This window comes from Arachis duranensis, chromosome 10, assembly GCF_000817695.3.
Source record: "Arachis duranensis cultivar V14167 chromosome 10, aradu.V14167.gnm2.J7QH, whole genome shotgun sequence".
NCBI lineage: Eukaryota > Viridiplantae > Streptophyta > Magnoliopsida > Fabales > Fabaceae > Arachis > Arachis duranensis.
The window spans coordinates 96490435-96498799 of NC_029781.3; positions in this window are offsets into that span (position 1 = coordinate 96490435).

The window sequence follows — 8365 nt, forward strand, 5'->3', positions numbered from 1 at the left end:
GAGAAAGGAAAATGGGTGAAAAAAATATTGGTGGGATTCACTAATTTTTTTTCCCAACAATAGAGAGAAAATGGAGAGAAAACTAAATCTCTCTCTTTACTTCTAATATTATCTTTTTACTTTTTTTAATATATTTTATAATATGAGAATAAAATTGGTTTTTTATAACATTTCTTTTCTTCTTATTTTTCTTTTATCCAAACACATTTAAAAAAAATAAAAATTCACTCAGTTTCTTTCCTTTCATTTCTTTCCTTTCTATTTCTTTCCTTTCTATTGCATGTATTTATGAACTTATGAACCATAAATACATAAAGAAAGTAATTAAAATGTGCAATAATTTATACAAAAAACAAGCGTGAAACACAACTAAGCAGTTTATTAGCCTCCCTTTAAAGTTCAAACTGTGTGTATTGGAAGTTCTTTTTTCCTCTATTTGTTTTGGGTCAAGCTAAACTGCAATGCCTACCAGTTTTCTAATTGTCCTCTAAGGCTCTAACAACTTAAGTTATCAAATCTTTAAAGATCATTCTCTCTATATTACTATATCCAACACATTATTTGTTATCTCAGTGCTGCTGTTAGTCCAAACTGTGGGGTGATGCATCAAATTCAAATCTCTCCATAAGAGACATGTCAAATTCTCATCTTCAATGGGCAGGTTAAGATTCTTTTTGAGGTTGTAACTGGTCTATTTCTATGCATACCTCATCCAAATGCTGCTTCCCCTGTAGGTTTCTACCTGGTAGCTCGTTTGTTGGGCGCCACTGAGTATAAGAACACTCCAAGAATGATATTTGAACAAGAATGTTATTAACCACATCAAATGAGTTTTCTTTGCATTTGCTCTGAACTAATAATCTTGCCACTGTTAAAATCCTTCTTGTTTGTTTTCATTTGTTCTAATGCAAAGAATAACTTTGGGTTAATCAAGCAACCTGGTGAATGAGAAATCTGGCTCGAAGTATGTCCGCTAAGAAGACCTGATGCTAGCAGGATTTCTGCTATATATTTATGGTTAGTATCTTAATTGTCATTTTAACTGGTGAATTTCCCATCATTGTGATTTGATATCTTGAAGAATTTGAAAGAAATTCTGGGTATTCGAGTGTCTATCATGAATGATGAAGTTAGCTTTTGTTTTGTTCGATAAAGGAAGATCAACAGACTTTCCCTCACTGTTTTCATCGGCGCTTAGAACCGCTTCATCTGTATGAGAAAATTTGAAGAGAATTAAAATGTAACTAGAACTTGTTTCTTGAGTTATTGTTGTTGTAATGGCACCAAATGAGATGTCTGATCTCTTTCTCATTGGAGATGCTGGGTCTTACCTGTAGAATGCAGGATCAATAACAGACACAAGACTTGGTTGTTCTACGGTAACCATTGTGTCAGCCTTAGAGCTTCCTCAACACTGATCAAAATAAAAGAATGACTAAGCAATTGGTTTAGATGCAAAATCTAACAATGAAATTTAGAAATACTTACATTTTGATTCAGGCCGCCAAGCTGGATGGAAGTGCTATTAGTATTTCCCGATTGATCAATGCGAATGATTTCTGTATCACTATTTCTCTTGTCAAAATCTGGAGAAATGAAGTGCTATTAGTATTTCCCATGGACGTTAGGCTCGCTGAAGCATTGATTTCTTTCCAAGGTTCTGAAAACCGAACCGATCATCAAACCGTTCTAGCTACTGGTTTATTGGTTCATAGATTCAAATGGTTTAACTGTGATTGAACCGAAAAAACTATTTTATAATAAAATAATAAATAAATATAAATAAACACATGAAAATATAATTATAGTCTAATGTAAACTTTAAAATATCATTCAAATTAAAAGTACTATATAAACCAGAATGTTATAATCTCATTCAAATACAATTCAAAAGTCAAAAAATAAAACAACCAATCACACATAACATAGCAGCATCAAAATAATCCAAGTTTGTCATGAATCATCAAAATCTTCCCTAACTTGCTGATTTGTGTCATTGATATCATCACCTTCATTTCCACTACTTGGACTAGAAAAAGCAAGTGGTGCAGAATAAAATGTACTACTACCACCACCACCACCACCTTGATCTAAATCAGTATCAATCTTATCTAACAAAATATAACACATTATCAATAAATTAAAGATCAAAGTTATTGTAATTTATTGTCTGATCAATAAACTATAATACTCAGAAGGACATGAATTGAGCACCTTTTGCTTCTGCAAAGACACTAGCAAAACAATTTTTATTGAATCAATTCATGTTTTTATTCTTCTCAATGCATAAAGTTCAATAAAAAAATCTAGCAAGAGAAATGGATTGAAAAAATATTACCCAACCTAGCAAGAGAAATAATATAAATAACCTTCAGCATCCAACTAAATACCATAACATACATGTAGCTTTATAGAATGTAGAAGTAAGGACTAGATCCACTATTTACCGCAAATTTATGCTTGTGATTAAAAAGAATGGACTTCAAACTTCCAACATGCACATCAGGGACAAAATCCATAATAAGTCTCCCTGGAATCAAATGATACCAATGTCTTTGTAAATGGATAAATGGAAATGTATTTTATTCATAAACACTTTAGAATTGACTACAACTCATGGGAAATGAATAGATTCAGAAAAATTATGTATTATGCGATAGTGAGATATTACACAATATGATTTGTAAATGAATTGTATTTGTAAATTATTATCATTCCAAGCTCTCAGTTCCATACAATAATTCACTTCAATTCTATGATATTCTAAGGATTCCAAATTCAGTAAAGAACAAACAACAAAATTATTCAAAATTATTCACAATTAAAGAACAAACAACAAAATTCAGTTCAGTAAACAAAGCAAAATCAGTTCACACAATCAGAGTTCACACAATCAGATTTCACAAAATCAGAGTTCACAAAAGCATGTCACAAAATCAGAGTTCAAAAAATTCTTTGTTCATAAAATCATCTCTCAAAATCAGAGTATACAAAATCAGAGTTCACAATGACAAAATCATGTCACAAAATCAGAGTTCACACAATCAGATTTCACAAAATCAGAGTTCATAAAATCATGTCACAAAATCAGAGTTCACAGTTTCATCAGATTTTACAGTTTCATCAGAGTTCACAGAGTTCACAATATCAGATTTCATCACAGTATCAGAGACTCAGAGTCAGTTAATCATGCAACAGTTATTCAGTGATTCAATCAAACAATCATAAGTTCATAACTAAATTAAAAATTACCTGGAACTCTATTGCTTTCTCTCAGAGCTCGAAGGCACCTTGAGGCTTCAGGCTTTACCGCTTCAACGCTTCAACTGAACTCTTTTGCTTTCTCTCAGAGCTTGACGGAGGTGATTGGTCGAAGTGGCTAAGTGCGCGACGGAGCTGACGGCGCGATGGTGCTGACGGCACGACGGACCCAACGGCGCCACGGAGCTGACGGCGCGACGGTGCTGACGGTGTGACGGTGCTGAAGGCGCGACGGATCGTGATGGCGTCCAGGGCTTCAGTCGTTCTCTATGTCTCTCACTCTCTCTGACCCTTGATGAGAGTGGAGCACTGGAACTGAAGTGCTGAACTGTGGGTGTGGGTCTGTGACTGGGACGCAAGTCCGAAGGGCAAATGGAATTAGGAATTTAGGGTTCACAAAACGCAAAATTGCAGTGTTCTGCTTCACGGCTAAAAAACCGGCCGGGTTCCGATTCGGTTCGACCGACTGGTAACCGGCCGGTTCGTCGGTTCAACGCCGGTTTCTTAATTTTGAGGTTTTCCTTATTATTCGAACCGCTTTAGCCTCCAGTTCACGATTCGACCGGTTCGACCGGTCGGTTTGAACCGATTTTCAGAACATTGTTTCTTTCGTGCAATTTGGGACTTGGTGTTGTACTTGGGGAAGAAGGAAACCCAAAGAGTTCCTATACTACTGCCTTATGCTAATACCAAAAGGCATGAAGGAATTATAACCAAATCTAAAAAATAGAACGAAAAAATGGATGAATCATGAAATACCGTGAACGCATGACAAAATGGCCTCACTGCGATCTGTGCAAACACCGATAGCACACACCAGAATAAAAAAGCTTTGGCCTATTCAGATCCAATCTCTATAAAAATATCTCATAAAAATAACGGTGCTAGCTATGAGGTTGACTCGGATAGAACAATTTTTTTTTTGTCAAGTGGATTAGACAATTTCCTATCCTAGGTATCTCAACAACCCACACTATACACTCACACACACAACACTTAAGGGTTCATATTCAACACTTGGTGTACTCACCAAGGTTTGAACCCGGGTGCAGCATATTAAGAGGCATGTGATTTAACCAGTTGAGTTAGGCCTCAGCCGCAGATAGAACGGTTACTTGTGATTACTGTGCATTGTGTTATGGGCTGATGGGCTGAAAAGGGCTACTCACAAGGGAAAACAAAAAAACAAGGCTGTCCTAAGGGCTGGGCCTAGGAGAAAAAACAGATTAGAAGCAGAGCTTGGACCCACTTTGGGCCTCACTCCTCTGACTGATGGACACAACCCGGTTCGGGAGGGGAGTCCGAAGCTTCTTCTTCCTCCTGCGCAGCAACTTCGGGACCTGGTTTGGGCGAGCTCCCTTGAAGGGGTCGCTAACACCCGCGACGAAGACAGCAACAGTGGGGATCGGGGAAGGCGCCTGGGCCGTGGTGGGGATGGCCGTGCCCGAACTGTTGGAGACGCTGGAGATGGCAAAAATGACGGGGCTGGCCTTGTCAGTGGGGAAGCCTCTTACCAGGTCAGGTTCTGGACAATGACGCAAGTGGCGGTGTGGATCGGAGGGTGGTGGATGTTGGGGTGATTGGCGAAGGGCACGATGCTATGGTGGAGGGCGAGCTGCAGCCAGCTCTATCCACGAAGATTGATGCGGCAACAGTATTCGGGGAACAAGACGGCAACGATGTTGGATTAAGGACTAGTCGAGGGAACATGTTGGACCACAGTGGAGGTAGTGGCACTGTTGGATGGGCTGTGGATGTTGGTGGAGGTCCCGGACCTGGGCAGGGTGACTGTGACAAAGAGGATGAGGTCAGTGACTCTCAGTGCTTAGAGGACCAGATGTTGGAAAATAAAGTGATGTGGGAGCTGGTGAAGGAATCAGGTGCTGTGTTGTACAATGAGGAAGACGACATAATGGCAATTTTTCAGGCTCAGAATGAAGAAATAGCACAGAGGAGAAAATTGGCGAAACAAAAGGCGAATATGAGACGATGCAGACCCAAAACTAAAAAATAGGTGTGTACTAATAGTTCTAAATGACTTTTAGTTCTTGGAATGTTAGGGGGTTACAGGGTGACGGGAAGATGAGAATGGTGAAGGATTTAAAAAACAAACATTACTTGAGTATGGTAGGTTTGATTGAGACTAAAAAACAGGTTGTGACGAGACTTGACGTTGAAAGGATTTGGGGGTATGTTGGGGCTGGATGGGAATATGTAGGGTCGGATGGTGCATCCGATGGTCTCTTGATGATATGGGATAAAATATTTTTTAAAGTGAATAACTGCTATAAAGGGGGAAGGTGGTTATGTGTGGAAGGTGTCTTGTTAAAAAATAATTTCAACTGTACTTTTTTCTTGGTCTATGGTGCACATAGTAGAGAAGAGAAGAGTCATGTGTGGGAGGAGTTGAGTTACATTGCTGGGTTGTGTCAGGTCCTCTGCTGTTTCATGGGGGACTTTAATGAGATAGTGAATGTGAAGGAACGGAAAGGCACTATTAGTTTACCTCTGTCTGCAGAAGAATTCAAGATTTGGATTCAAGACATGCACTTCGTGGATCTGCCGCTTACAGATCGCAAGTTTACATGGTTCCGAAGCCGTTCATGCAGTCGAATTGATAGAGCTATGGTTAGTATAGAATGGTTGGAAGAGTTTTCTAAGACTCGGTTAAGAGGCGGTCCTAGGGGCCTGTCAGATCACTGTCCTATTATTGTGGAAGATAAAATGATGAAGGGTGGTCCTAGGCCTTTTCGGAGCCTTGATTCGTGGTTTACACATGAAGGCCTTCTTAGAATGGTTAAGGAGGAATGGAGAGGTCTAGAGGAGTTGCAATTTACAGATCAGTTGAAGGCGTGAACAGGTCCTTTGGGAACGTGGCATAAGGCCAACTTTAGTGAGATGGACAAGAAGATCTTGAAATTTGAGGAAGAGATAAAAAAAGGTTGATGATTTGGTAAGTAATGGAGTGTATGATGAAACCATCGAGGCTAGAAGGAAGGCGTTAGTTACTTGTTGTAAGAAGTGGTACGCGAGGAAAGAAATCTACTGGAAGCAAATGTCTCGGTCTCGGCAAGCAAATGAAATGGACAGAAACACAAGGTACTTCTACAATATAGCGTTGGCAAGAAGGAGGAATAATCAGATTGATACCCTAATAGTGAATGGTAGACTGGTAAGGAACCAAGTTAGAATAAAAATAGCTATTAGAGAATTTTATAAGGATCTGTATCACCAGGAGAGTTATCCTTTGTTGGGGTTCAAAGATGGTCTAGTGGAGAGGATAAATGAGGAAGAATTTATGACCTTAGAGGTAATGCCATCGGCTGAGAAAATTAGAGAGGCAGTGTAGAACTGTGAGTCATCAAAGGCGCTAGGCTGTGATGGGTACAACATGAATTTCATATAGAGGTGCTGGGATGAGATTGGGGCTGAATTTACGACAGCTGTGATGGGGTTCTTTCAAACGTCCAGGCTACCGGCAGGTTCCAATATTACATGGGTTGCGCTGGCTCCTAAGTTTATTGGTGCGAAGGAGATTAAAGACCTCAGACCTATTAGTATAGTTGGCTGTGTGTATAAGGTTATTTCGAAAGTATTAGTTAGGAGGATGAGAGCAGTGATGCCAGGGTTGGTAGAGGAGACTCATAGTGCTTTTGTGAAGGGTAGGAAAATTCATGATGGGCCTTTCATAGCGTGTGAAATAGCGCACTGGCTTAAAAGGAGAAAAAAGGAGGTAGCCATTATCAAGTTAGATTTCCAAAAAGCATATGACAGAGTCAAGTGGAGCTTTGTAGATATTGTGCTGCAAAAGATGGGGTTTGGGAACAGGTGGCGGGTGTGGGTTATGGAGTATGTGACCACAGCTTCTATGTCGATCTTGATCAATGGTTCATCATCAAAACCGTTTAAAATGGAAAGGGGCTTGAGACAAGGTGACCCACTTTTTCTATTCTTGTTTGTGCTAGTTATGGATGTTCTACATCGAATGGTTGGTGAGGCAGTCAAGAACGGACGTATTTCTCCTTTGGTAGTTGGTTGAGACTGGGTGGAGCTATCACACCTGCAGTTTGCTGATGATACTATTCTGTTTTGCCCACCAGAAGATAAGACTATGAAGAATTACAAGCGGTTGCTGCGATGGTTTGAGTTGATGTCAAGGCTCAGTATCAACTTCAAAAAGTCCAGTTTGATTCCAATCAATTGTGAGGAGCAGTGGGTACAAAATATGTGTAGGCTGTGGGGTTGTAAGGAAGATACTCTCCATGTTAAATACATTGGAGTCCCCTTAGGAGCTAATCCGAGGCTGGTTAAGACCTGGAAGCCTATCATCGACAAGGTGAAAGAGAAACTAAGCCTTTGGAAAGCCAAGGTGCTAAGCAAAGCGGAGAAGTTGGTGCTCATCAAATCAGTCTTGAACAGCTTACTAGTGTATTATTTAAGCTTATATAAGATGCCGCAGGCAGTTGCTAAGAAGTTGATTTCTTTACAGAGAAGATTCCTATGGAGTAAGGAGGATGGGAGGAATGGTATGTCATTGGTAAGATAGGAGTTAGTGCAGGCCCCTAAGAACTTAGGTGGGTTGGGGATTGGAGATGCTATGATTAGAAACACTGTACTGTTGTTTAAGTGGTGGTGGCATTTTGCTAAGGAAGAGTGCCTGTTTTGGAAGAAGGTGGTCTGTTCCTGTAATGATCTGAGGCCGAATGAGTTACTGTTCACTCAAGTGCTGCCTTCTAGAGGAGGCCCATGGAAGGATATTTGCCATCTACAAATTAAGGAGCAGCATATAAGGGATAAGATGATTACAGGCCTGGCTATCGAGCTTGGTGATGGACGACAGACTCGATTTTGGGAGGATGTTTGGTTACATTGTGGATCCTTGAAAGATCAGTTTCCAGGCTCTTCTCTGTTTCAAACTAATGTGGTTTGGCTATTGGGGATTGTGAGTTTTGGGATGGGTTAGAGTGGGTTTGGAACTTCCGATGGAGACAAGAGCTTTTTCAGTGGGAGTTTGACCTTCTGGGTCAGTTACATGAGGCGTTGAGACTGGTCAGACTAGTGATTAATAGGGAGGATAGAGTTGTGTGGAAATATGATAGACTTG